Source organism: Triturus cristatus, chromosome 1_1 (genome assembly GCF_964204655.1).
Source record: "Triturus cristatus chromosome 1_1, aTriCri1.1, whole genome shotgun sequence".
In the NCBI taxonomy this organism is placed as follows: Eukaryota; Metazoa; Chordata; class Amphibia; order Caudata; family Salamandridae; genus Triturus; species Triturus cristatus.
The window spans coordinates 677,218,358-677,245,528 of NC_140579.1; the positions used below are offsets into that span (position 1 = coordinate 677,218,358).

The 27,171-nt window shown below is 46.6% G+C and overlaps 1 protein-coding gene and 1 long non-coding RNA gene across 10 annotated transcripts in view; one reads left to right on the forward strand and one right to left on the reverse strand.

Annotated features, from left to right (window-relative positions):
• LOC146870867 (SWI/SNF-related matrix-associated actin-dependent regulator of chromatin subfamily D member 2-like) overlaps window positions 1-27,171 on the forward strand; it is a 1,426,174-nt gene that overhangs the window by 942,124 nt on the left and 456,879 nt on the right. The window lies entirely within an intron of this gene.
• The window catches only part of LOC146870870 (uncharacterized), a 119,315-nt gene continuing 107,566 nt past the window's right edge, over window positions 15,423-27,171 (reverse strand). The window contains exons 4-5 of the long non-coding RNA XR_014979790.1: window positions 19,903-20,145; window positions 15,423-15,708 (exon numbers count right to left, since the gene is read on the reverse strand). This is a non-coding gene — a long non-coding RNA (uncharacterized LOC146870870). The remainder of the gene's footprint in view (window positions 15,709-19,902; window positions 20,146-27,171) is intronic.

Consider the following 27,171-nt stretch of genomic DNA (forward strand, 5'->3'; position numbering starts at 1 on the left):
ATGAAATCTGGGATCTCTGCACTGGGATTAACTTCACATACTAACAGAAAACGAAACGCGTACATTCCATACTAATTCTGGATAAATATGTCTAAAGTTGTCAAAGGTGCTAGCATAGAACAATTTGTTCTACCAACCCTTTCTTCACCCCCCTTTAACCAAACCCACTTTGACAGATCCGCATGACACTCAACATCAAGGGTGGCTCCTTCGATAAGGCGGAGGAGCGTCGCCCCACTGCTTTTGGGGTGGGCGGGGATTGGCACTCGTCACAGCCAGCAGGTGGAGTTGTGGTGAGTGCACTTAAGTGTGCATGGCGGTTTGGCCGGCTGTCTTGGGCCGGCTAAACCGTCATGCACACTTAGCATGTTTTCCATCCGGCTGTATTGCACAGCCTGGGTGGAGAACATGCACAGGCTCCCACTCCCTGTCCAAGTGCCAAACATCTGCGTTCAGACTAATCATGACACTGCGGTCATGTTGGTGACCGCAGTGTCATGATTGGCTAGGGTAGTCTGAGAGCCTGTGTGCTTCCGGTTCATAGAAGGAGAGGACGGAGGTAAGTGGTCATTTCTTTTCTTTTTTTTTTGTTTAAAAACCTCCCTTTCTTCCCGCCCACCTCAACTGCCCAGGAGCAGCCACCACTGCTCAACATATTAGAAGTAAGTAAGCTAAAAATGCCACGTGTCTGCCAATATTTGTGCATATCTATGAAATGGCACCAAACAAATCTCACATCCCTGCAGGGGTTCAACTTGGTAACAGCCTACAAAATGTCAGACAGATACAGTAACCAGCACAAAAGTTATCAGCAATTGAACACTTTATGATCCCCTTTACTGATTTGCATGAAGCTTTAAATGTCAGAAGTAGGTTAAATCTACGAAATATCTGCCATGTGTTGTGCAGATCTGTGAATCTGTACCAAAGCTGTTTGCAGATCATTGATTTAAACAGCACAAAACTAATTATCATGTAAAAACCTTTTTGGTGCACCCGCACCCTTTTTAGGTCTTGCCTGGCGTAGGCTGCGCAGACAAGCGCATGCTCGCTGGCGAGATTTAATGATTTAGGGTAGCTTTCACTAGCGGGGTTTAAGCTCCGCCCCTCTTTTCCATTGGCTGGCGTCACCGTTTATGGTAAACGATGGCCAGCAATTGGAAAAGAGCTTCCAGTGATGTACACTTTTCTCTTTTAGAGCCGTCCCAGTTGGACTGGCTGCCCCGATTTACTGCTGGCGTAAAAGGTTTGTTATCTTTATGGGGCCAAATACATGGCCCCATAAAGATAAGAAACGTTTAGGCACAAAAGGAAGTCAGGCGAGCCAGTCCAACTGGGACGGCTCTAAAAGAGAAAAGGGTCTCTGGCTTCTCTGGTGACTTTAACAACCGTGGGCGCTATACCCAGACATGTTCACGTGAGAGCTTGTGTCTCACTCTTCACCAACCAGCAGGAATTGCGTGAATCTTCTGGGAGCGAGGGGCACTTATGGAGGGGAGAGAGTGCATCCCCCACGAGCACGAGAGTACCTCTGAGGCACATGACAGTGAGTGCACGTGTGAGGGCTTGTGAGGTCCGCAGAGCCGTGTTTTTTGTCTTGCAATTTTATATAGCTCGAACTCAACCCGGAGGTATCATGGAGCTATACACGAGCACCAGCTGTTGCAGACAGGAACATCCATGTTTTGTTAGGTGTGGGGAGATAAAGTGATTTGCACAGAATCACAAGAGGTTGAGCCGCAGAGACTCGAACCTGGTTACCCAGCTTCGAGGTTGTACGCTCTAACCGTTAGGCCACATCTTAATGATTCCAGCCTGCAGGGACAGGGGCCCGTGTACTTACTCTCCAGAGTGTGTCACTCCTGGGCGTGTCACTCTTAAGTTTGTCAGTCCTGTGTGTCTCTCCTGAGGTTGTCACTCCTGGATGTATCACTACTGGGTGTGTCATTACGGAGGGTGTCTCTCCTGAGTGTGTCACTGGGGCATGGAGGAGAGCAAACAACCCCGTACTGGTCACCATGTTCTATTTGTATGCCGATGCTGGTTTAAACCCGAGAGGCACTTGGTGGGCGCTATACCCCAACCTTGTCACGTGAGAGCTTGTGTCTCACTCTTCGCCAACCAGCAGGAAGTGTGTGAATATTCTGGGAGAGAGAGGCATCATGGAGGGGAGAGAGTGCATCCCCCACGAGCACGAGAGTACCTCTGAGGCACGTGACAGTGAGTGCATGTATGAGGGCGTGTAAGATCCGCAGAGCCGTGTTTTTTGTCTTGCAGTTTTAAATAGCTCGAACTCGACCCAGAGGTATCATGGCACTTCACACGAACACCAGCTGTTCCAGATGGGCACATCCATGTTTTGTTAGGCGTGGGGAGATGAAGTTATTTGCCCAGAATCACAAGAGGTTGAGCCGCAGAGACTCGAACCTGGTTAACCAGCTTCGAGGTTGTACGCTCTAACCGTTAGGCCACATCTTAATGAGTCCAGCCTGCAGGGACAGGGGCCCATGTACTTACTCTCCAGAGTGTGTCACTCTAAGTTTGTCAGTCCGGTGTGTCTCTCCTGAGGTTATCACTCATGGATGTATCACTACCGGGTGTGTCATTACTGAGGGTGTCACTCCTGAGGGTGTCACTCCTGAGGGTGTCACTCCTGAGGGTGTCACTGGGGCGTGGGGTAGAGCAAACAACCCCGTACTGGTCACTGTGTTTTATTTGTATGACGATGCTTGTTTGAACCCGAGATGCGCTTGGTGGGCGCTATACCCCGACTTTGTCACGTGAGAGCTTGTGTCTCACTCTTCGCCAACCAGCAGGAAGTGCGTGAATCTTCTGGGAGCAAGGGGCACTTATGGAGGGGGAGAGTGCATCCCCCGCGAGCACGACAGCATGTCTGAGGCCCGTGAGAGTGAGTGCACATGTGAGATCCGCAGAGCGTGTTTTTTGTCTTGTAGGTTTATATAGCTCGAACTCAACCCAGAGGTATCAGGGCGCTTTACACGAGCACCAGCTGTTCCAGACGGGCACATCCGTGTTTTGTTAGGCATGGGGAGATGAAGTGATTTGCCCAGAATCACAAGAGGTTGAGCCGCAGAGACTCGAACCTGGTTACCATGCTTTGAGGTCGTACGCTCTAGCCGTTAGGCCACATCTTATTGATGCGGACGCGAGACGCAATATGTGGTGGGGAGGGGGAGAAGCGGGAGTTGTGTGCGTGCGCGGCTAATGCTTGGAAAAACCAGCATTGAAAATGCAATAGGTCTCGCCTTTGATTAAGTTAAAGCCATTTGCTTTGCTAATGGTATTGTGTAGCAAAGCAAATGGCTTTAACTTAATAAAAGGCAAGACCTATTGCATTTTTAATGCTTGTTAACTTTGCCCACCACCTGATGGGTCCTCCCGAACTACCTCAACCTGCATAAACCTAAACAGGTCAACTTAAACATAACCAGTGAGTCACTATTGACTATTGCTGGCTATGTAATGAAGAATGTTTTACAAGAGAAGTCTTTGCAAATGTCCTACGGGATCCCAAACACAATACAAGGTGTCCCATGTTGATGCCTTAAAGGAAAATTCCTGTGTGTGAGAACTAGTACGTGACTGTACGTTTTATACAGTGGGTATGTGGGTAAACCCAGAAAAAGTGTAATTTAGCCTTTTTTTAGGTCTCGCCTGAGCCAGCGCATGCGCTGCTCTGGCGAGACATTTAGTAACTGGGTTTTAAAAGTGCTAGCCACAGGTTTTTGCCGGCCACCAGCTTGCTGTTACGCGCACAAGCACGCGCGATGTGCACAGCTGCCATCTGGCTTTCTGTAATGGCTCATTAAGCCTTACAGTGCGCGTGAATTCCCCTCCCTTCCCCCACTCCCTCCTCGTCAGCTTCATTTTCCTTTCACTTTCGCGCCGCGAGGCCGTGTCACTTTCACAGCCGCGCAGCCATTGCTTGTTTTTAAACGTCTCTATTGCAAGCATATGGCCACCATACTGGTGGCACACTCTTTTTTTCCTCCCTTTTATTTTTGTGGTAAACGCTTGCAAGAACATAAAAATTGAGCCGTTGCACCGGTTTGATCGGGTCAGACCTATTGGCTTAGCAAATGCTCGTTTTAAATTGGTCCTCTGATCTCCTCCTTGGTCTTTAGTAGATTCCCAGGCGTACAACACTAAACCAACCACTTCTGTTGCAATCCTGTTAGCGTTTAATGTTATGCGGAGAACGCTGCTGAGATAAGGCAATGGACAGATATTCCCCCCTAATAGATATTGTGCAGTAATGTTTGTGCCAAGCGGTTAAGAATTTTGTATATTTTTCCCTTAAGACACTAAAACTCCTGAGGGTAAACTCAGCAAACGGAAAACATAGGACTCTAAAATGACAGCTTTTTCTTCAAAAGGGCCGGACTATAGTAATCGACCTTTGCCTTAGGCAGGTCGCCACTGGGTACCACAGAGAGTCCACGGGCCAAGTCAACTTACAGGTCCTCGCATTCTCACATCTCGATCCTCAGCATCAGAATCCACAGGCACAGTGTGGCTGGCACAAATATGCACGGTGAAAGTTCACCGCTGCGTCACTGCGCCAGAAGCACCCCTGCTTCCTATTGTTGTGGTTCCGTCAATAACTGGAGCACTGCATGTGCAGCCGGTTCAGCAATTCACATAAGCAGCAGCAACACACATGGTAAAGAGGTTTTCAAGAGCTGCTTATAACGTTTAAAAGGTTACCATTCTGTACCTGTCCCAGAGGAGACACGGTCCTTTTTACGTCAGTCCTGGCGGGCCTACCGCTTTACCACAGTATCTAAGCACCTGCCTAGGAAGCTGTAGCATGCAAGGGTTAACTAACCTTCCAGCGCGAGGCCCTGCGCCTGCAAACAAACTTTCCTCAAAGGTTGAGGGTGCCCAAGAGCGCTTTGTCTCACCAGAATCCATTTTATTACAAATACGTCAAGTGAAAGAATGATTTTTAAGGTAGCCAAAAGTTTTAGACAGGGGTGTCAAACGCAGGTTAGGAGTACCTGATTTTCAGAATATCTAAAGTAAAAACAAGCATTGGCATACCCAATAGGTCTCGCCTTTGGGGCCTTATAAGTGTTTAACCATGCTACAGTTAATGTTGTTGCACCAAGGATATTGTGCTGCATAACTAAATACTTGTAAGGTCCCAAAAGCGAGACCTATTGGCTATGCAATGCCTGTTTAGATCTGGCTTAGAGAGAGCTTTGCCAGCGTCTTATTTTCCCCAAAAATTCATAATAAAATGCATGCACATGTGTACATAGCACATGTGTACATAGAGGACCTTTTTGATGGATTCTCTTCCTGCAGAATCCTAGCCTTTGAATGTCCCAGGCGCCCGTCTAGAGCCGGAAATTTGTGACCTAGCTTTCCGGTCCTAGTAGTGTACCTGGCTCCGTCTCAGTGCTGGAAATGGGGGTGTGGTTGCATCACTAGAGCCATTTAGCATCCAGTCTAGTGCCCCAGTTTCAGTTCATTTCTTTTTTGTGCCTTTTGAAGCGGGTCCAGCGTGATCTCTCCTCAACTCTTAGCTGAAGTTATTTTTGTTGTAGTGCTAAGGACACGTTCCCCACCAAAGAAGTCTGAATTTAAGCTGTGCTTTAAGTGCTGTGGACAAATGTCACAGACTCACATGATGACTGTCAGTGGTGTCTCAGTTCGAGGCACGACTTTTCATAGTGTGAGCTCTACCTCCAAATTAAGCCAAAGGTCATTAGGGGAAGATGGGGTGGCTCCAATTCCAGCACTGAGCTCAACCCTAACACCTCTGCTTTCTCCCTATACTCCACTGCCTCCTCACGAACAGTTTGTGCTACCAGTTATAAAATGACAGAAGCCCAGGAGAGAAGAGAGGCTTGGCGCCTCCTTGAGGAGGAGCAATACCTAGAGGAAGAGTCCTATGCCCAAAGGCAGCATTGGGACATAATCAATCAATCATTTGTAAAGCGCACTACATACCCGCGAGGGTCTCAAGGCGCTGGGGGGGGGGGGGGGGGCTGCTATTGATCAAACAGCCAGGTCTTGAGCATCCTCCTGAAGCTCAGCAGGTCTTGGGTCTGTCGTAGGCTCAGCGGGTGGGTGTTCCATGTCTTGGCAGTGAGGTGGGAGAAGGATCTCCCGCCAGTGGTTGTTCTTCGGCTGCGCGGGACGGTGGTGAGTGAGAGATCAGTGGAGCGTAGCTGGCAGTTGGGGGATGTAGAAGGAGAGCCGTCTGTTGAGGTAGGTTGGGCCGGTCTTGTGGACTGCCTTGTGTGCGTGGATGAGGAGCTTGAAGGATATCCTCTTGCTGACGGGGAGCCAATGCAGGTCCCTCAGGTGGGGGGTGATGTGGCCGTGGCGTGGTACATCGAGGATCAGTCGTGCTGAGGAGTTTTGGATGCGTTGTAGTCGTTTGATGAGCTTGGTCGGGGCTCCCGCGTAGAGGGCGTTTCCGTAGTCGAGTCTGCTGCTGACGAGGGCCTGGGTGACTGTCTTTCTTGTATCTGTCGGGATCCATCTGTAGATCTTGCGGAGCATGTGGAGGGTGTTGAAGCAGGAGGAGGAGACGGCGTTGACCTGCTTGGTCATTGAGAGCGTTGAGTCGAGGATGATTCCCAGGTTGCATGCGTGGTCGCTGGGTATATATAAAGGTCCATAACCTTTATATATCAGATTCGGACTAGCAGTCCCCAAATGTCTGGGGGACGCTAATTAAAAATGATCCCCTGCCCTCTTCTGACATGTCTGATCTGTTGGCTCTGTAACATTCCAGTGGGTTGGATACATCACCAGATAGTGACATTAATCCAGCCCCTGGCCCAGCTCTTTGGTCAAGGAGGGTAAAGCCACTGCTACATCACTAGGGCCGCTGTCTTTAGAAAAGGACTTTCTTCTTTTGCAGGCCTAAAGCTTTTGGCAGAGATTTTCAGTTCAGGCAGTGCCAATCCACTCCACCCAGTCAGCAGCAGCAACATTCCCTTGTTTGGCAGTACAAGGGCAGGGGCAAATGACTTGGCTGACAGAGTTAGTCTTCCTCCTCCTCTCCTGCAAGCCCAGGGAAGATGCAGTTAATCTGTGTTAGAGCACGTGATGCTGGTGGGAGGACAGGTATCCTCTTTTCTGCAGGTCTAGAGAGCCACCACTCCAGAACAGTGGGTCCTGCAAATTGCGGCCAAGTGGTATCACCCGACTCTTCCAACAACAAACCCTTATGGACCAATTGTCTTTGTTCAAGTCAACAGTGGTTGTTATATTTATGAAGGGTTAGACAATTTACCGCCACTTCCATATGTTATGATGAAATAGGACTTAAATTCAGTTTTGACGTTCCTGATGATGCTCCTTTAGAGCCCTTGCATAGTTATCAGTTTAGATTACTTATCTTTAAGACTTTGTTTTTGATTGCTACAACTTTGGCTCACATTAATGAGCTTTAGGCATTGAGTGTCCTACCATGCTTCACCTGCTTCCTTCTGGATAAGCTTGTCCTTCGCACTCAGGAGGCTTTCCTTCCTAAAATGGTATCTACATTCCAACTTGGGCAGTTTGTCATCTTGCCCCCCTTCTATCCACTGCCCCATGGAAACATGGAGGAAGAACAGTTACATAAGCTGGTCCTTAGGCTTGGGGTTAGTTATTACATCTGAAAGGAACACGTTAGTTATAGATTCCTTACCTTAGAATTACCCCCAGGCATCAGACTGGATCCAGAAAGTTTGTCAGCACTACCTCTGCGCATTGGAAGGTGGCGTCGGTCGGCTCCGCATCCATCGTTGGAGTCATGGTCGCCGGGATGGCGTTGTGGTAGCTACTTAGACGCCACCCGGCTTCAAGCCATGCGGTTCCTGTCATTGGATGATGGTGGTAACGGATCCACACCACGTGTGTCTCTTTTGCCTGGAGCGCGACCACGACCCCCAAGTCGTGCTCCGACTTCCGGTCGATGGTGGCGAAGGCTTTGCGGGAGCAGTCCCGAAAACTGCTTGAGCAGCGGCAGTCCGTTCTGCGCTGTTCGAGGTCCCGGTCGTGGAGCCACCACCATTCGTCCAAGTCTTCGAAGTCTTTGAACTCTGGGTCAGGCAAGTCGAAGCATAAGAAGAAGTCGAAGAAGCATCGTCGCACTTCAATTTCTCCTTGTCGGTCGGCCGACCCGACGAGGGACGCGGGTGGTGCCCCTCCTGTAGCTCTGCACGCAGAGCCTGAAGAGTCGACTCCGCGTTTCCCTCCCATTCCGGGACCCGGAGCGACTCCCGCCCAGCTTCGTACATTCTACGAGGCGATGCGTGCCATCTTTGGGCGGCCCGAACTAGCCGGCGCGCCTTCGAGCCCCGTGGACTTGGTTGTGGGGCCTAGGCCTTCTCCGCCGGCGGCTCTGGCCTCAGCGTCCAAGCCCCACTTGGATCCAGGCCTTGATCCTGATCGGCTCCGGTTGACCTGATTACTCCTCCACCGGCACCGCTTCCTCCGGCACCACTACCGCGTTAGATGTCAGTCGGCCCACCGGCCGGCGTCGACCCTAGCCTCCATCCCAATGTTGAGCCGAACCGGCGTCGCCCAACACCGGATCCAGCGCCGAGTGAGGTTTTTGTGCCCCTGTTCACTCCTGGGGTCCCTTTTCGACCAGAATGGCACCCAGAGGATGAGGAGGACTGGGAAGGGTCAGGTGACCCTCTGACTGACCAGTTGGACAGTGAACAGGACTAGATAGAGGAACTGGGGGATGCCAGTGGTTTGGACACCTCCCCTGACCTTGGCATGTTGTCTCCTCCTACCGTGGCTACGGAGGAGGGAGCGTCATACGCAGTGGTGTTGCATAGGGCAGCCGAGGCTCTCAACCTCAAGCTTCCTACGGTGGCGGTCAGGACTAACCTGACAGGTGCTTCAACCGGCTGCGAGCTTAATGAGGCCCTCACCGATGTCCTTTTGGGCACAAGGTCCAGGCCCAACACGCTGGCTCCCGTGGACAGTATGATTGCCCAACGCCATCACCTGGCTCCGGGCGACCCCACTTTCCTCTTCCAACACCCCACCCCAGAGAGCTTGATAGTCCAAGCCTCTACCTACAAGAACGCATTCCCTACCGCTCCACCGGAAAGGGAATCCAAGAAGCTGGACCATCTTGAAAAGAAAATGTTGTCTTCCGCCAGCTTAGGACTGTGGCCGGTAAACACCGCATGTCTCTTGAGCCGTTATTCCCACTCGGTGTGGGATACTGTTGTGCAGGTGCTGCCTCAGTGTCCAGAGAAGGACCGGACAGTGCTCTGCCAGGCTGTCGCCGCCGGGAGTGGTTCAGCTAACTTTACCATCCGTTGCATGGCAACTGCAGTGTTGGCTCACGAATCAGGATTGGGTCAATGGCAGATCCCTCTCCCTTCCCCAACCAGACCACACTGTGGTGAATGACGCATCCCTTCTGGAATGGGGCGGCCACATGGGAGAGGCAGAGGTCAGAGGCCTCAGGTCTCTGGCGTAGTTCGGGCTCCACATCAACCTTCTGGAGCGCCGGGCAATTCGTCTTGCACTAAAGGCATTTCTTCCCTCTGTCCTGGGAAGACTAGTGCAGGTGTCACGGACAACACCACCGCCATGTGGTACTGCAACAAACAGGGCGGGGTGGGGTCGTGGACCCTATGTCAAGAGGCCCTCCACCTCTGGACATGGCTGGAACATCAGGGCATATCCCTGGTGGCTCAACACCTGGAAGGTTCTCTGAACATCAGGGCGGACCAACTCAGCTGCATGAAGGATTACGAATGGCGTCTTCACTCGGCGGGGGTGCAAGGTTTCTTTCAACAGTGGGGAGAGCCTTGGTTATATCTATTTGCCACCGAAGAGAATCCGCAATGTCAGCAATTCTGAGCGTTGGAATTTCCAATGCAGCACTCACTAGGCGACGCTTTTCGTGGCGAGTGAAGTTGCGGTCTGTTGTACGCCTTTCCACCTATACCACTTCTGCCCAGAGTGCTGAAGAAGATCAGGCACGACCGGGCCCAAGTCATTCTTGTGGCTCCGGATTGGGCACGAAGAGTCTGGTATCCCGAGCTGCTCAACATGGCCATCCATCCTCCGATCAGACTGCCTCTTTGGGAGGATCTTCTGTCGCAGCAGCAGGGGACGGTCCTCCACCCGAACCCGTCCAGCCTCCACCTCCTTGCGTGGAGATTGAGCGGCGACAGTTGACGTCTTTTGACCTGCCTCCCGAAGTTTGCGATGTAATCTGGGCAGCCAGGCGTCCCTCCACTAAGACGATATACGCCTGCAGGTGGAATAAGTTTGTGGCATGGTGCACAGCAAAGGCTGTGGATCCCCTTTCTGAGGTTCTCTTGTTTCTTCTTTCTCTAGCCCAGCAGGGCTCTGCGCTGGGCACTATCAAGGTCTATCTTTCGGCCATCTCATCCTTCCCTTTTCAAATCCCCGGTTGTAAGTCGCTTCTTGAAAGGCGTAACTCATCTCTTTCCTCCTATTCCCTTTTTTATGCCTCAGTGGGACTTGAACCTAGTTTTAACTTATTTAATGTGCGCTCCCTTTGAGCTGCTTCACAACTGTCCTTTAATGCTCTTGACTCTCAAAACGGTGTTCCTGGTGGCCATCACATCTGCCAGACGAGTGAGAGAGCTCCAGGCACTTTCTTCTAAGCCTACTTTTCTCTCTGTACATCTGGAGAGAGTTGTCCTTAGGACTCGTCCATCCTTCCTGCCCCAGGTTGTCACTGTCTTCCACATCCGGCAGACTATCACTTTGCCCACCTTCTTTCCGCCTCCTTCAAAAGAGGAAGAGAGGCTCCACCGTCTGGACCCAAAACATGCGTTTTCTTTCTATCTGGATCGCACAAAACAGCCAACTAAGAGTTGGTTATCCACTCTAAACTATGTGGGTGCCAAGAAAGGTCGGGCCGTACACAAGCGAACCATTTCTCGATGGGTCGTTTTGTGTATAAAAGCTGGCTATTCTCTGGCTAAAATGGATCCTCCAGTGGGGCTACGCACCCATTCCACCAGGGCGACGGCAGCCACTATTGCCTTGGGAAGAGGAGTTCCTCTACATGACATCTGTCAGGCAGCTACGTGGGCATCACTGTACACGTTCACAAAACACTACTGTCTGGACAGCCAAGTCCGGAGAGACGGCTTCTTTGGCTTTTCTTTTCTCCAGGTCTTTCTGGTGTGATCTTGGTTCGCAGACCCACCACCGGGGTTGGTATTGCTGGGGTATCTATTCTAAGGTAAGGAATCTATAACTAACGTGTTTCTTTCAGATGAACAAGTTACTTACCTTCGGTAACGATATATCTGTAAGAAACTTTAGTTAGTTATAGATTCCTTACCGCCCTGCCCATTCTCCACGTTCTGCGTACTGATATCCTTTCAGGGCCCTAGTTTTGAGCACCAGTGGTCAGTGTCTTGCATGGCTCTGCGTTTCTGGCACGGAAAGTCGTGTACAGAAATGACGTCAGCGCGTGAGGGCGGTGTCTAAGTAGATACTGTGACGTCATCCCGGCGACCACCACGCCTAAGACGAACGTGCAGCCTGTAGAAAGAAAAAACCTTTTAAGGGGTTCACTGATGCACCTGGTCCTTAAACCAACAAAGAAGAGATTGGCACGGAAGCTTTAAAATCAAAGAAAATAGATTTATTAACCTCTCATGAGGGAGACTACGCCAATACAGTATCCTCAGGCCACTGTAGGAGGTAGTCCAAGGAGTACAGAGATCATGGGTCCTTTATACTGTATTTACCGCCGAGCATGCAGGGAGACTCAAAAAGAGGCACTACAAGTGTGCACATGAATAGCTAGTTACATATAAGGATACAGAAAAATCGCTTAGTCAACAGAGTGGGAGGGGTTACAATATTGCTGACATTAGTTAAAATAGCCTGACAGTTCTCTAAGAGCAAGTGCATTCTGGCAGCTACAGGTCTTTGACCATGTGCAAGGCTCTGGCTCAGTGCTGAAAGAGTTAACTAAAATAGATGACACAAGCAGAATACAAGGGCAGGCAATAGTGAGAAGGGAGAAAGCACATGGCGAACTAAAATGGCTGCCACAAACAAAATGGCTTCAGCTGATGCTAACAGCCATCGCAGCTAGTTTCCACAGATGGCCGTTTTAGCATTAGCTGAAGACATCCGCTATGAATTAATAGAAGCATGGAAGTTATCCTGCATATCTATCCTCATAATCCATTAATATTCTGATCCATTGCTAGGTGGGCATTTACATTCTAAACATTTCATTGAACGAATATATATACGGTATAGGTAGGAGCACAAAGGGAACAGAGCATTGGTTCATAATGACCACACAGATAGCAGGAGCAAATAATGGCTATTATTAAAAACAGAACTATCAATATTTTCCAACCCCAAGCTGAAAGCAAATCCCAAAACCATCCAGTCCAATTCTATGTTTCAGGGCTCCTATGTATTTCAGTGACCATCTATTTCAATTTCAGAATAGCCAACAGCACATATCTAAAAAAACATTTTTTAATAGACCTTTCCAATGTTATTTTCATGAGGGCTAGAGTACCAATTAATATACTCAAGAAGAGGGAAAAGTAACATTTGTCAACTGTTCAAAAAAACGTTTCTCTTGCAGAATAAACATTATTCCAAATACTAATATTAAAGAAAATACAAGCATCAATACAAAAATAATTTTTGCTTCAGGGGACCAGGTGGACCAAACGGGGCCATGGTAATTAGGACGAGGAGCCGCAAAGGGCTGCTCCTCCTCAAAAATGGGACAACCAAAGGGGTACATTGCTAAAAAGAATAGAAGCTGCTGTACAACCAGCCAGAGGGGAGTCTTCTCCCTGTGTCCGACTGAGCCTCACAGGCAGGGTTTTATTGTTCATCAAAACGGTGGAGCTGCACAACTTGCAACTCAAGAAAACAATCACGGCCCAGTTTTAAGGGGAAAGTTTCATCTTTCAGGATAGGGCAATCACCCTCCAGGGCAAATGCCCTCAGCGATCTGTCCATTGTCTCAGTCAGTGTACCAGTTTTCTTCACTTTAATCTAACAGGCACCAAAGGCACAGCACCTTTACCCTGAACTCAAGTCCTTCCCTAACTCCTGTGTTGCTCCGCTGGCGCACTGCTCCTTTGTTGGGGCCAAAGATTGTACCCGGTGTGCTCAGGCACCCCTTGATCAACAAACCGAGGTGCAGACTTGCATTCACTTAGGGACCAGGATTCAGAGGCCTGATGCTGGGATATCTGAAGCAACCCTTGTTTCAATGGGACGGTCGTTGTTGAGGTCCGGCTAGGGTGTCGTGGGACCGGTTGACATTACCAACTAGGCTGGGCAGGCTTGGTGCCCCAGATATGAAGTTATATGCACTTTGTGCGCAGGCGCAATTCTTACAATATTGGGTCCATCAGACGCCATTTCAGCCACATGTCGCTGTTGAGGAGGATGCGGTTGCACCGGTGCCGTTGCGTGTGGCAGTATATCAGAGCTACAAACGTCCCACGGATGGGTTGGATACTACTGAAACGCTCGGATGGGTGTGGGAGGGACTGCGGAGAAGAGCAAAAATACCAGTACTGTATGCTCCCTCGATCCCAATCACACAAAACCCACTCCTGCCTAACGTGCGGGACGAGATAAATAGTAAAATTGCACAGGTGATGAAGCTCCATACCTTTGCAGACCTATACCCTGGAGGGATATTCAGGGACTATCCGAAAGCAGTGGAAGGTGAGAAGGTTTCCTTCGGGGAGGTATTTTTGCACCACAAACTTCGAGCGGCTTGCCGTGAGCTGCACGCAAATTTCCCATCCCAGCCACCTACGTTAAATGCCCTGGAGAATCTGTGGACTACACCGTTGCCACGCAAATTGATTACCAGACTTTACACACGCATGCAGACAGATGCCCCCGCGGTTACCTCCGGTGCCCGCTCTAAATGGGACGTCGAGCTACCCATGCCCCTGACAGACGTCGAATGGGCCTACTGTTGCGCCCAAATGACCGAACTCTCACCTAACTACAAACTTCGACTAATTCACTTTAAATGTTTACACCTTTGCTATAGGACACCCATTGGCTTACATAGGATGGGATTAAGGGACGACGATTGCTGCTGGCGTTGCGGGGTGGCTGCCGCCTCGTTCCTCCACATGGCTTGGGAATGTCCGAACATTGCTGTATACTGGACAACACTTTTCGAAACCATCAATCAGATCCTGGGCATCCGGGTGCCTCCATCCCCGTTGTTGGGCCTACTGGGATATGTTAAACATACAAAACAAAGTGTCAACGTGCACTCAGTATAACATTCGAAGCAGTTATCCGTGTTCACAGGAGTGCTACCAGCGCTGAGGCAACTGTCCAAGTGCGCCTAGTGGTGAACATCCAATCTATAGTGCAAATAGGAGAGGGTTCCTTTTGCTAGCGCGAGCACAATTTCTAAGGGCTGGTCTAGCCTCTGATGGTTTCATAGAATATAAATCGGTAGTCATGATTTTTCTCCAAGTGATTGATTTATTCTCAATTTGGATTATTTACGATATGCTTAATGGTTGTTGGTGAACTTCTTTACGGCGTTAAGAAACAAGACGGATAATGTTTCTTAACGCCGTAAAGAAGTTCACCAACAACCATTAAGCATATCGTAAATAATCCAAATTGAGAATAAATCAATCAATTGGAGAAAAATCATGACTACTGATTTATATTCTATGAAACCATCAGAGGCTAGACCAGCCCTTAGAAATTGTGCTCGCGCTAGCAAAAGGAACCCTCTCCTATTTGCACTATAGATATGTTAAACATACACACATTAAAAAGCGCAAGTTGCATGCACTGCTTTTGTTATTTGCTAGACGACAGATAGCTATTGTCTGGGGGAAGCGAAGGAAACCCACAATGAAAGAATGGTTGAGGGAAGTCACATATGGCCAAACTCAGTTGGCAGCGTACTGGGAGCTTATGCCACCTGCCTCCAGGCCCAGGGAGGTTTGGGAGCCATTTCTTGACTGGGCCCGGGCGCAATCTAATGATCCCGTCACAGCCATGGGTGCTGAAGCTGCTGTAGTGCCTGGGGGGTCCTCCCGAATGAGTTATGTAACTGTAAGGCCTAACTGTGGTTCAAGGTAGATAATGATCGCATTTAATGGCGCGCTCCGGGAGGGGTACCCTCCCTGGTTGCTAGCTTAGTTGAGCAGCGCTGACTTAAAAATCAATGCAAAGTTAGATGTGGTCTTTCTGCAATCATCAGGCATCATGGATATCACTATGTAGTTGATTTGGACAAAGTGAATATGTTTCACATCTCCGCTATGTATATGGCTGTTACACACCACTGTAATGTTAAGCCTTTTGTACTGTATCGTATCATTTTTTGGATAATCAAAATAATTTTTTTTTAATTTTTTTTTTTAATACCCTTGTTTCAAAGGGGGTCACCTCAAGCAAAAGCCTCCTTGCCGTCCTTGTCGGTCTGTGACTCTCTCAGCTGGGCATCAAAAACTCGATCCACAAGAGGATCGATCTGTGACCCTGTCTTTTGCCCAAGACAGTGGCAGGGGTACACACTTCACGTCTCAGTGCTTCCGGCCTTCTACCTTCACTGAGGTCCTAGTTGCCAGCAATGCCCGTGCTGATTCCCTTTACCTCGACTCCAAGCTGGACTGGCACGGACTCCCCAGGCTGGATCTGATGTCCAGGCCCCTCTGGCAATGGTTGTAGGGCAGCAGATATCTATTGGTGGACAGAACAAAAATCTTTAGACAAGGCATACAAATAATCTATCAACAGAGAGGACACTCTCAGAATACTTCCTTAGTCTTGGGGCGTCCCATGCATAAGAAAGGCACCCAAGAACCACTTCATCTATCTGAGAGTAAAAAACACCCTGGACCTATTAGCGAATATCAAAGAACTTTTTGGTGTACTGACTAGAGTAAAACGTTACACTATTTGAAGCAGCCAAGGAAGTCTGTTTATTTACTAAATTCTGAGAAAAAAGAAAAACAATACAGGCATACTCCTAATCCTTACATTTGTGTATTCCTAAATTATTCATCTGAAGAACATCAAGAAAGGGAATTCTTAGAACAAGCATTCTTTTGTGCTTCTGGTCTTAACAAGCTTGTGTTTCATAAGTCATAACCTTTAACTACTTGTAAAGGACGGCAGACACTTCTAAAATAATTTCTTACGTAAAAGCACCTACATTGTACGCTTAGGACAATGCTCTCATGTTATAGGTGCAGTGGGAAAATCTAAAACTGCTAATTTAACAGGGATTCTTATTACATAAATAACTAACAAAACCTCAACATAGTGGGTACATTATAAGGGCGGTCAGCTCAATTACACAGACTAATAAGAGACTAGCAATGCCCTTGCAAAACTGTATGTAGCATGAGAATAATAAACACTAATGGTGTTATCACCTGAGAATTTTAGAACAAAAAATACCCACATATAGGTCCCCATTAAAGGTCAAATAAGGGAACAGCAACCTAGACTACACATCCTTTCATAATTTCCTCAGACAGGATGGGCAGCAACATGGCATATTTTGTATTCATTTTGTGAATGCTAACAATTTTAAAACAGCATTACTGAATAGCCAATTAAATGTCTCATGGCCGTTCCTAGACAGCTTAGACAGGCTCAAGAGAGAGTGAGAAAAAGATAGAGAGAGAGCACATAAATCAAGAAAAATGACAATGTGGTACTTAATTTTAGTTGCCCTTAATTTGCCCGGAAGCTAATCTCCCTAATCTCCTCCCCCATGCGACAGTAGGTAACCTGAAACAGGTGACCTTCTGTCGACACTATCTACCCCTATTTTGGCAGCTGGGCACAAACAAACTTGTAGGAGATAGATAACTAGGAGAAACCACACCAAAGAGGTCATAGGACTGTACCATTTTACTAGAAGACATTAATCCTTAACCAACTACCAATTCCTTTTTAGCTCATTGAGCTGTGAAACATAATAGTACATTAATGCAAACTGTATTTGATAACCTTTTGATCTGGCCCCAGCACAACAATTTCAAGTAGTATTTCTGTATTTATGGCAGAGCTATTCTCTGCATATGGTCTACAGACGCTGCTATCCTTTGATAATGTTATTCATTCAGATAAACCTCACCTGCATATCGCCTACACTTGTATTATTTCGCAAGAAAACAGTGATATCCCTATGTGCTCCTAACAGAATATGCAATATTTCCATTAGCTAATGTTACCTAAAACATTACCTGTAGTGCTTTACCCTACAATGCGAGAATCAGGATATTTAATTAATACAAACAAATCAGTTTATAAAACTATTCTTCAACAGTACAAGCTTTCATAGTGTAATGTAAAAATCACATACTGTCACAGTGGCTCCCTGCGTGGAACTTTCACGTTCAGTAGGCCTGGTCAGTTCTAAATACAGAACTTGGCCTCTGACCCTTAAACCTGTTGTCCCGTCTGAGAAAGGCTATTCCATGCAGTCTTTACAATTCAAAGTAACTCAGGAGAACCACAGCTGAAAGGCAGTCCTGGTCCGTACCTGTGTGCTAATAATTTTAAAGTTAGGATCTAACTTCTGCTGTTTTTTTAATACTTATTTTTATTTGTGTGCAGTGTGTGGTGTGCTTTCTAGCAATTTAGAGGTCAGCTGCTTGTTCTGTACTTGCATGTGTGCACTGCTAAAGCCTGAGAGCAGTTTGAAAACTGCCCTTGGGTGCCAGAACTGCTTTTAAAAAGTAAATTGTGCCCAAACTCGACTTTGGTGGTAGGGGCACTTAAAAATGGATAACCTACAATGTTTTGGCATATTAGGGACCCCCAGGGTCTCCCCTAGGTATCCCAGGGGTGGGGGGTCAGAAAGGTATAAGGTACACCCTTCTAAAATCAGTTTTTATACGCCTGGGTAAAGTGAAATTTCACATTTCACTCCCCACATTGTGGTAAAGTGCTGCTCAAATTCAACTTTGATGCTAGGAGCTTGTATATTTTTCACAGTAGGTTTATTAGACATTATAAATGCAAAAAAAGATTTTAGTGCAATTATTTGTAATAATTTTCTCGTGTAGTCCATTTAAAAAAAAATAATAATAATCACCAACTCTTTTGACGTTTCCACATATGAAAAGCAAGCCTCATTCCCTTCGCCTTTAAATGCATGTATTTATAACACTAAGCACAGAAGCTGTACTGAAACAGAAAATAGTCTGTGCCACCTTTTAAAGGGCAGTAATTAGTTACCATCAAAACCACAGATGTGCTTATGTAAAAAAGCAACAAGAAAGAAAGTCCTACACTTTTAATCCTTTCTATTTTATCCAAAATAATGAAGTTGTATTTCTAACTTTCAAAAATCAGTAGTTGTTAACGCACGTGCTAATTTAAAACCTAGTTCCCACAGCTGATCTGTAGCCTGTGGCCCGGTATAGCCATGTGTGGTTTACTCAGCTGCTCTTTTACGACCAGCAGGCCTCAACTTTAGAAGAAAAACCCCTTGCTGTAGTGTAATGTCCTGAAAAAGTTTGATCTCCGTCTGTTTTGACAGACACCTTCCTCTCAGTCAAACAGCGTTGAACAGCTGTTTAAGAGCTCTTTTTCTGGCACTGAAATTTGAGCACGGTGCAGTCTATTTAAAACACAGGCATTCCAAGCCAGCACAAATCTATCATCTTGTAATGTGGAAAAAAAAGCGCGTTTATTTCAGCAGCAACCAATTTACTCAGGTGACGTGAATGCCTTTTTTTAAAATTAATATCTAAGGATAATGCTGTAACATTTTGCATGGAGTCCTAGTTATTGCAAAGCACACAATTTCGTTTTTTTTTCTTTCTATGAGGCCTATTTTTTCCTATTGAGTGTTAATTCTAATTATTCTTTACCTTTGTGGCAATATTTACACTTCTAAACTTTGTTACTGTTTTTCTTCTAATGGTAGCGTGCAGCTATTTAGCATATGTTCCATAATTCATTCCTTGAATTTTAAAATGTAGTTCTTTCAATGACATTTGCATAACAGAATGACGATAAAAAAAAAACAAATTGAGCTCATTCCAGACATTTTCAAGACGGGGGTCATACACTCAGAACACACAACACTGCTTGTTAAAGCAAGACATTCTCACACAAAAAACATAGTCACTACTTTACAAGTATGTCAGTCCACAACCACATAGACGCTCCAAATAAACAATTAACCTACAAATCAACACTTACGACAAAAACAAGAGACAGCCCAGAGACTGTACTCAAACCAAACTATTTGTAAATACCAATTGTAAGTCATATTTACAAACGAAATGACTCTCAAAAAAAAGGTACAGAGATTACACCAAGACAAATAGACAGCCGAAAGACTGCCATGTTCAAAAAGACAGGTGCAAGCCTCAGACCTTTTTCAAAAGTACACCAAATTACTAGTTGGGCTGGCAGAACACTCAAAAGCGCTCCATATCACCACTTATGAATTTTACTAAGTGCGCAGATCAGGATCCTTTTTATATATATATTTTGTTCCACGGTGTACCAGTCATCATGGAAGAAATACCTTTTTTTAATATACCTAACCCTATTTAGGTATACCCTCTAGGGGAATCAGCGGAGTATTTTCTAAACCCATATTAATGCCACCAAGACAGCAACACTTTCTACGAAGTGTGCTTGAAGCAGGCATGCTAAGAATATTGTAGCATATAAAATATTATTCGCCAAGTGACACTTACAATGTGTGCCGTTCAAGTTTTCAAAATTTAGAGAAAAATCTCTTCATTACCGGCCTTCATTTGCTGCAGCAAACAAACAAACCAAAAGCTTGGTCAAGTCATTCCAAACCAAAGTGTTGCTACAGCAACCTTACCAAACCAAAGTCTCCAGCTTCCAACTGCTAAGTTCTGAGTGACCTAACGGTTGTTTTAAAATACTCACCCCAAAGATGATCTCAGTTGGGAGCGGCTAATACCTGGAGAGTCAGATTGGGAAAACCGGAAAACACGTTGGTCTGCAAAGACAAAGAGTCTTCCTTGTGCAGGGTACCTCCTCAGTAGATTCCTGTCTTCCGTCAAGACCACTCCCTTGAATAACCGCTTCTCCGATGAGTCCCTATTCGGGTGCCAATTTGTAGAAAGAAAAAAAACCTTAAGGGGTCCACTGATGCACCTGGCACGGAAGCTGTAATATCAAAGAAAATAGATTTATTAACCTCTCATGAGGGAGACTACGTCAATGCAGTACCTTCAAGCCACTGTAGGAGGTAGTCCACGGAGTACAGAGATCATGGGTATATATACTGTATTTACCGCTGAGCATGCAGGGAGACTCAAAAAGAGGCAGTACAAGTGTGCACATGAATAGCTAGTTACATATAAGGATATATAAGAATCGCTTAGTAAAAAGAGTGGGAGGGGTTACAATATTGCTGACATTAGTTAAAATAGCCTGACAGTTCTCTAAGAGCAGGTGCATTCTGGCAGCTACAGGTCTTTGAGCATGTGCAAGGCTCTAGCTCAGTGCTGAAAGAGTAAATTAAAATAGATGACAAGCAGAATACAAGGGCAGGCAATAGTGAAGATGGAGAAAGCACATGGCAAGCACATGGCGAGCACATGGCTAACTAAAATGGCTGCCACAAACAAAATGGCTTCAGCTGATGCCAACAGCCATTGCAGCTAGTTTCCACAAGCCGACCGACTCCACCTTCCGAAGGCGAAGAGGTACTGCTGACGAAAAACCTTTCCGGATCTAGTCTGACACGTAATTCTAAGGTAAGGAATCTATAACTAACTAATGTTTCTTACAGATATATTGTTACCGAAGGTAAGTAACTTGTTCATTAACCGCATGCAAGAAATCATGTTTGATGACCAGCTCTTTGTTGTTTACATGGGCAGCAAAACAGGCAAGGCAGTTCCAAAGAGAACACTTACCCATTGAATGGTATTGGGCAATAAGATCTTCTATGCAGTGGTGAAGAAAGAACTGCCTGAGGGCATCCCAACCCATTCCACCAGGGCAAAGTCATCCATGGAGGCCTTTGCTGGAGGTATGCCGGCAGTAGACATATGTAAAGTGGGAACTTGGGCTTCCCACTAACCATTGCCAAGCACTATTGTTTGGATTCTGAGGTAAGGATTGATGGTAAGGTGAGTAATCTGAAGGTGCAAGTATCCATCAGAAAAAAACGTTAATTGCCTTCCGTAGCAATATTTTTGGTCAATACTCTTTATACCTGCAGATTCCTTACATATCCCCTGTCCTTGATAAAATGTATAAGCCTTATAAGATGCCAATTGAGTTTGTTGCACTGCACCAGTTCATTATAGACATTATTCTTTTCCCCGCCTTGAGAGGTGCAGTTTAAAACAGATGAGAACTGTCATTGAGGCATCGGTGGAGGAGAGAGGGGGTGCCATATGGCTCTAGTGACCAGTGACATCACCACACTCCACTTAGGTGTTGAGATGTATTCAGTGCTTCATACCTGTGCTGGAGATATGTGTCCGAAGTTTATGGATCCAGACTGGCTCTTGGGCATTTCAAAGGGGAGGAATGGGCAGGTAGATAGAATATCCACCAGAACGATTAGTGAAGGTAAGTAACTTTTACCTCTGTTATTCCTCTTCATCCATTGGTCTGCTCAGTAGTCATTCATATGTTGCTTCCTTCCACCACAGCAGACGGCATGGGGCAATGGAACAGCCCGCGCCAGTCATTGGCTGTTGTCACTGTGATTAACTACGTATTGCGTGTGCACATCCTCCAAAAAGTAGTTAAATTCTTTTAGAAGGACTGTTGGGAAAAATCGCCATTTATTTTGGTTTTGCTAATGTTTGGCTTTTACTTTTTGCAAGGAACCAGGATGTAGCCCTAGTGATTGGCATTTTAGGGAGGCCCTGGCCTGACAGTTCTGGTGGGACTGTTCTCATTGGAGCAGGGTCAAAACTAATTTGCATATGGCTGGGTCCAAAAAGACGCGGTATGGTGGGTGAAAAACAATTGACAGGGATTCGGACCTAGCGATTGCCAGTGGCTGAAATTAATTCAAGCATTCCATCCATCACCTTGTTGTTGTTACAGTTCTCTATTTTCGAAGGCATTGGATCGCATGCTTGAATACTTCCCTGTCGTCTGCCCGGGAACCTTCAGTAGCCACTGTTTTATAGCATGGTATCTGTACACGGAACAAACTTGGAAAAGCCATAGACCACATCAAACCATCAGCCTCCTTTTAGGACCTGAAGTCTGACCAGATAGAGAGGCAGGCACTCATGTCTACTGTCCTCAGAGACTCCAACTGCCAAATTTTTCACTGCACATCAGTGAAAAGGGAACTTTCAAAAACTCTGCTCTAGTCACACACATTGATATATAGATAGATCTGTAGGTATATATTGTTATATAGATGTTTCATCAAAACTTTACTCTAGCTGGATTTTTTTTCTTCAGATTGCTGTGGCTCACAAGTCTGCAAGAAACGAATTTGTCATGAAGTGCAACAGGGAAAGGAAGATTTACAGAGATAAGCATACCCTCTGTATTATCTGTTTACTCCTGCATCATGATTTAAGGCACTGCAATATCAGCCTGAAAATGTCAAAAGGCTCTGAGAGATGTAGACAGTCATTTAATATTTTTGCTCCTCGATGAAAACCAGGATGAAAACAGTTCAGATAGGGTTTATAGTGGTAATGACTTGAAAGCAGATGTAGACAGCCAATACACAGATTGGTAAGGATAGAGATCATGATGGAAAAAGGGCATACCAGAGAGTCAGAATGGGATTAATAAGTTGCTCAAGATGACCAGAGTCCTCTATCGGAGGCTATGGATTCGCACCTTGATGACATCTGAAAACACCATACGGTTATCAAAAGGGATTCATCCAAATTCAGAGTGCCTGCATCTTCTGCTGAGAAATCATATTTCTTTTTCTCCTTCAGAGAGCTAGAAGATAGAAAAGGGTTATTCCTATTTTCGATCAACTGTGGGAGGAAGATCTTCTCATCATGAGAAATCTTACTTGTAGGCAATTGGATTACTGGTTGAAGAGTTGAAACCCGTCCCAAGCAGCAACCACAATTCTTCTCAGGGTGAAGTCACAAGCAACCCTACATTAACCTGTGCTTAACCGACGGGTAGCTTGCCACTGAGCAGTCAGGGTTAACTCAGAGGCACTATGTATTTGTGCAACTCTTCAAACTATAACAGTGAAAACACACAACAGAAAAGATCCCACACCAGTGTAGTAGAACCAGAGATATATATGTTTTAAGATTTCAGTAAAAATAGCTTCAAAAAGCATAAAGCACCAATTGTGTATATCTGGTTGCGCAGAAGCGATGTTGCGGTGCAAAGTCCCACGTCATGGTTGAAGATCCCATCGACCAGGGCTTGCTGAGCGAAATCCGGCAATGAGGATGCTTCAGTTCCGAGGAAGTGCGAGGCTGTGATGCAGAGTCCGGCATCATTGACAAGGCTGCCATCGCCGAGGGATTGTGAGGGCCTGCGCTGAGAATGTGTCACGCTACGGCAGTTCAGGTGAGGCGGCGGGCTAAGGTGTAATGCAGGTCTTTGCGACTAAACTGATCCACGCAGCAGCGGCAAAGCATCGGTTCTGCTGCGCAGCAGATGAGATGCATCGGTTCCACTGGATCTACAGAGGCTGGCAGAGCACCTTAGGCCCACTTCCAAGGGTCCTGGACTGGGCCACTTGAGAGGGTAGACTGAGAGATGGCAGAGTTCAGATGCTGGGTTCAAGGTTGTTGGAGCCTTCTGTCCCTGATGTTCCAGTCAGGAGGCCAGCCAAATAACCCTTGGAATCACTCTGGGGTCCTGGGTTCAACAAACACAGGTCCATTCCTTCTCACCCAGGCAAGAGGGCAGCAGCAGGTCAGCACAGCAAGGCAGCAGTCTAGCAAGACAGTAGCCAACAGAGCAGCAGTCCAGCAGAGTGGCAGTACTTCAGCAGCACAGCAGTCCTCCTTCCTGGCACAGTACCCACAAATTCAGAAGTTTACTGAAGAGGTTGTGTCAAATATTTATACCTGGTGCCCTTCCTCTGGAAGGTGGGAGAATCTACTAAAGGTTTTCCTTTGAAGTCCCCAGGCATCCTGCCTTCCCCGTCCTGCTCCAGACGGACTGCAGGTGGTTTGCATCCCTTTGTGTGGAGGCAGGACACAGACTATTCAAGTGCAAGTAGGGCTGTGCCAAACTCCGACCTCCCATTTTGCCTGTGATGGCCCATCCAAGCACACCTAAGCTTTCTATTGTGTGTGGCTATGCAGAAGTAATACACAAAGCCCAATTGTCAGTTACACTGAGTCATGTTACCCAGACACCAGCTACAGGCACTGTTGGAACAGGTATTTTCTGCCTGGCTGAGGCGGTGCCCAAGCCAGGCAGAATCTACCACTCCTGTCAGAGTTAGGTAATTAGTAAGGACACTCACTGTCTAACCTGCACTCACATTTGCGTAGCTTGCCACTGAGCAGTCAGGCTTATCACAGAGGCAATGTGTAAAACATTGGTACAGCACTCTCGCACAATAAATACACTGAGCGTCACAAAAGAGACTTCACATGAGGTGTATGTAAATAAAGATGGTATTCAACACAACATTGATTAACACAACATGAACATCATGTATTTCTGAGCATAAATCACACTTGGAAATATTACTAGCAGTACTAGGTCCAACAGTGTTAAAATTACATCAATAATATGCACACTTGGGAAAAACCCTATTTTACCCCAGCACCCTGGCAAAATAAATCAATTAAAATCCACACATTTCTAGGGTGCACCACAGGTCACAATGATATCAGGAATGTGTACACACAGGAATTTATAACACCTTTCAGCAGCACTGTGGGCCTTTGCCTCAAGGATAATGAAAGGTGATGAAACACAAAAGTAAAGCAACACTGCTGCACGGTGCAAGTATTAGCAGGCTGTTCTCATGCAGCACACTCTCCCATACCCACAGCACCGTAGTGCAGTGCAAAGTATACCGGCAAGTCCATATGGACTTGCCATCAGTCAAACAATGTGCACCAGGCTCCAAAGTCAGTTACACTCTGCACCATGTCGCAGTGCAAATTATATCCACCAGGTCAGTTGATAATATGAATGTGGACCCCGTAGCGCAATCCCTCCCACACATCTCAGTTACCCCCTCCCCCCTACTCTGCCCACAGGTTAGAGTTTACAACCCCAAACCCTTACTTTACCGGTTTAAGGCCAGAGTCACACTTAGTCAGAGAGCCAGGGAAGAAGGCTGGAGTAACTATCTGGGTAACTAGCCATCAGTGTACAAATGGGGGGTTGGCCACTACTCTGGAAGTTCACCCACTTAATGCGGAGCAGAAACGGCTAGAGGCTGTCCCAGTTCAATCAAGAGATCCCTCAATTTGCCTTCCGGCATCAGCCCAGTTCAGGGGGAGAGGTGTGGCGCAGTGGCTAGAGCATCTGACTTTGGAGCCCGGGGCTCACTGTTTGACTGATGGCAGTTCAGCATCATGTGACTCTGGGCCTTTAAAAGCAGATCTTCATCTTTAGTGGGGTCATGATCTGGCTTCTCAGAGACCAAGTCTCAAAACCTCCCTCCCAATGTATCCAGCCAAGTCCTCAAGTGGCAGAGGCCTGTCATTCCAGTTGCATGCCCAGTGTTTATAGCGGTCTCTGGGGAATGCACAGATGTGCTCCCCTAGCCTCCAAGGTGGGCTGGAGTGAAATTAAAGGGCACACAAAAGAGTTTAGCACAGAGAAATGCCCACTTACTAGAAGTGGCATTTCTAAGCTGTTAATGGCAAATCCACTTTACCACAAGGAGGATTTTCCATTGTGAGTCCAATAATAGTAAACACCATGAGGCTGCTCTATGTTGAGCCGCCACTTCAGCTTAAAGTAATCTCAGTCATTCCCCCATGTTTACCTATGAAGAGAGGAAACCTCATGGGTAGCGAGGACACACATGGCGGTTCTTCACTTAGTTGGCAGGGAACACACGTGTACCTGCCCTGTCTGTCACCTTTCACTTGCTCCACCCACCCAAGGCTAATCCTAGAGGTGCTCTAGTATTAGTTCAATGATAAAACAACAACGTCTCAGCTGGATATCATTTGGAAAAGAACAAATATTTTAGTGATATAAATCACAGAGGGGGGGGGGGGAAAAGAGAAAGGGAGACCAAGGAAATTAGAAAGGAATTGTATATTGTAGGTAGTTTTTACAGCACTACAGTACAATAAAAGTACAAATGACCAAAAACACACATAAGTGAGCACTGGGCGTGCGAGTGATAGTGAACGGCGCAGTGACACAATGAGTGAAAAAAAACAGCGTGAACGGCGCAAATTAAGAAAATAACAATGTGGTCAAACGGAATGATTATTTACAATCTGCTATGAACATATTTTTCTTCAATGACCACAAATAAGCCAAAAAGTTCTTTGCTGGATTTAGTCGACGGCGTTTCAGCCTGGTTGATTTCAGGCCATCATCAGGACAATGGTCATAGTTTTAACGTGTGCTGTAAGGGCAAAAGGGGAAATAAGGTGTAAATGATCCTTAAGGCGAGAACCAAAGTGAGAAAGGTGACCCCAAAAGTAAGAGAAATACCTGGGCGTAGTACAACTAAAGTACAGGGAATCCTTAGAGATTGGTGAAATTTGGACATAAATTAGCGTGTGATCTAAAGTGAAAGGGAGAAGAGCGAAAAAAACGCGGTTAGTGAATGGCCCTAAGACTGAAGAAAGTGGCCAGAAGAGGAAAGAAATACGTATTTACCAGTAGTTCAGGCACTTAGGGCACAACATCCAAGGTTGGGAACGTGGCCAGGAGCAATAAAAGTCCGGGACTCGAAGAGAAGGGATCAAATCTGTCCAGGGAAAAAAAGGGGGGGGAGTTAGGGTAAAAGGGAAGGGAAGGAGCGGAGTAGGAAAAATCCCGTCCTACGTTACAGAAGTCTTACCTCGTAAGAAGTTCGAGGAGGCAGGAACCAAAAATGGTAATCAGGAAGACGGGAAGTAAATCCAACAATAAAGGGCGCCAGGACGAGTAAAGCGTCTGTGCCGGTAGCGGCGTGTGTGTAGAAACGCCATTAATCAGGAGAGGGCTAAGTCACGTGAGCCGGGCCGAATGGGAAAACAACTGGAGTAAGAAAATGAAGTAGTTGGAAGGTGCCCCGGGGGAACAAGT